Source organism: Lactuca saligna, chromosome 7, assembly GCF_052625555.1.
Source record: "Lactuca saligna cultivar CGN05327 chromosome 7, ASM5262555v1, whole genome shotgun sequence".
NCBI lineage: Eukaryota > Viridiplantae > Streptophyta > Magnoliopsida > Asterales > Asteraceae > Lactuca > Lactuca saligna.
The window spans coordinates 130187324-130190299 of record NC_136423.1 but is presented as its reverse complement, the minus strand read 5'-3'; positions in this window follow the sequence as shown (position 1 = coordinate 130190299).

Sequence of the window (2976 nt, the reverse complement as noted above, 5' to 3'; positions counted from 1 at the left end):
TGAAAGTTTCTGAGATAAGAACATACACTAATCGCTTCAACGACTTGGCGATCTTGTGCCTAAAAATGGTTACTTCTGAGTGTAAGAAGATAGAGAGGTTCATCTGGGGCCTAGTCCCACATATTCAAGGGATGGTTATTTCTTCTCGACCAACCACCTTTGACAGTGCGAAGCGCATTGCTCATCAACTTACCAAACAGGGCATCCAAAAAGGGACCATGGTTTCGAAATCCGACCCTCCAAAGGAGAAGGACAATAAGAGGAAGTTCTGGAATAAGAAGAAAGAAAGATCCCAACAAGGCCCCCAGAAGAAGCAAGGAATGGTACTACCACCCCTGTAACCACCAACCAACCAAAGCAATACGCTGGAAATCTTCTAAAATGCGACAAGCGCCCTTATCATCACATTGGCGCATGTAGGGAGATGTACTGCTTCAACTGCAAACAAAAGGGGAACACTGCCAAATTCAGTAAGACCCCGACCCATGGGAACAGTCATGCATCCAACTGAGGGATGACCTATGGCTATTATGGATGTGGCGAAATTGGACACTACAAGAGGGATTGTTTAAAGACAAAAACTTTAGGTGGAGGTGGACTGTAACATCCGGATTTTCAAGTACATTATTTAATTATTATTTTTGGAGATTTTGAGAGAGACTCGACGAGTTGATGCTTAGACTCGCCAAGTAGAGTCGCGAATTTTCATTCGGGTTAATGACCGGTGAGTCCGTGCTGTTTAATGAAACCCTAATTTCCGGGGTTTGAGACCTATTTAAAGGCCCTTATGGCCTTCATTTGCGGCTACCAGTTGATAAAGAGAGACCCCATAGTGTGTGAGTGTTTTGAGAGAGAAAGGAAGCCATTTTTCATCTTTGTGTGGGTGATTTTTCAAGAAGAAGGTGACCAAGGAAAGAGGAAGCTGAAGAGGGAGCTAATCTGTGGATTTCAGAGCTTAAGGACTCCATGTTGAGGTACATATTTGATCCTTCTTCAGTTAAGGGTGTTAATCCTTGAAAGTTAGGGTTTCTAGCCCATTTAGAGTATGATTGTTAGTGCATTTGGTCCCTTATTGTGTTGAGTTTTCGAAAGTGGATCCAAAGAGGTCCAGAGACCTTAAATCCTTGATCTTTATTTAGTATTTTGGAGAGATATGAGTTTTGGATGGCATAATGAGGCCATTTCTTCAAATAGAGCCATGGGGTCCTTGCATGGGCATCAAGATCCAAACTTTATGTGTTTTTATTGCTTTAGGAGGCCAGATCTATGAGTTGGAGGAACGAATCTGACCTCAGGAGCTCATTTGAGCTCGAGCATGGCATGAACTCACCGAGTCCCAAGAACAGACTCAACGAGTAGGGTTAGGGTTTCCCGTAAGTCACTCAGTGAGTAACTGATCGAGTTGGGGGGGGGGGGGGTGACTCAGTGAGTCAGAAGGGGGTAGAGGGTTATAGGTGGAACTTGCCGAGTTCATAATTAAACTCGACGAGTTAAGTCGGGGTGGCCCCGCTATTCATGCCAGGTGTAACCCGTCGAGTAGGGGGAAGGCTCGATGTGTCAAGGAGGCTAGAGAGTTAGTGGACACGTGTAGACTCGCTGAGTCGCCCAAGTGCACTCGACGAGTCAGGTCAAAGTTTGACCGTTGACTTTGTTTACTTTTAGGGATTGGTCAACAATGGTGTCTTTGAGTCAAGAGAGGGGTAAAATGGTTGTTTACCCATTTGAGGATGCTAAGAGAGGGTTGGGTCTAGTCTCGAGAGTTATATTTATGAGCGTATCTTACTTTATGTGATTAGGCGGAGGCTAGACTATACTGCTACCGAGTCAGGGATTTACCGAGACATCTGAGGTGAGTCTTCTCACTATACTTTACCTTGAGTGGTAATTAGAGATATGTGACAGAGTTATTGTATGCTATTTCTGTGATGTTTTGCACTGCATTATTTCTATGTGATTTATGCCATGTGTATATCAGAGTTAGAACCGGAAGGTTCATAGAGCTAGGACCAGAGGGTCCAAAGAGTTAGGGCCCAAGGGCCCACAGAGCTATAGCCTCGAGTGGCTGGTATGTATTATGTGTGGTATTTAGGGGAACTCACTAAGCTTTATGCTTACAGTGTTATGTGTTATGTGTTTCAGGTACTAGTGATGATCGCGGGAAGGCGCCGGCATGATCTGTACACACACCTGTGGTGTTTATTATGATTTGATCTTGGGAAATGTTTTGCGAACAATGATATGATACAATGAGATTTTATTAATGAATGTGTTTGGAAAGGTGTTTTAAAATGTGAAAAATTGTCTTAAATTTTACAGTGTTACATGGACAAGGCAGAGTCATGGCCATAGGAACAAGGGAATCAATGTAGGAGCCTACCTCCGTAACCGGTACATTCCTTATCAATAACTCTTATGTCCGCATAATTTTTGATAGTGGTGCCGGAAGAAGCTTCGTTAGTCATAAATTCAAAAAAATACTAAAACAGAACCCGCAACTACTTAAAGAAATCTATACAGTAGAAATGGCTAATGGAAGAACCGAAAATACCAAATAAATTTACCTAAACTGCACCCTAACGCTAAACAACCACATCTTCCAAATCAACCTCATTCCTATGACTATTGGGATTTTCTAGTTAATAGTCGGTATGGATTGGTTAGACCTTCATCGTTCCGACATCATGTGTTATGAGAAATCCGTCCGACTCAACCCACCGAACAACAAAACCCTCATTGTGTACAGTGACATACCAGGTAAGGGCCTTCGAATCATCTCTTGTATGAAAGATCAAAAGTATTCAAACAAAAGGTATTATGTATTTATATCCCACATTGTAGACAAGAAGAAATAGGTGAAGGAGATCATGGATATACCAGAAGTTCGTTACTTTCCCGATGTATTTCCAGAAGACCACCCGGGGTTACCACCTATACAAGAAGTCGAGTTCAGAATCGACTTAATCCTAGAAGCAGCCC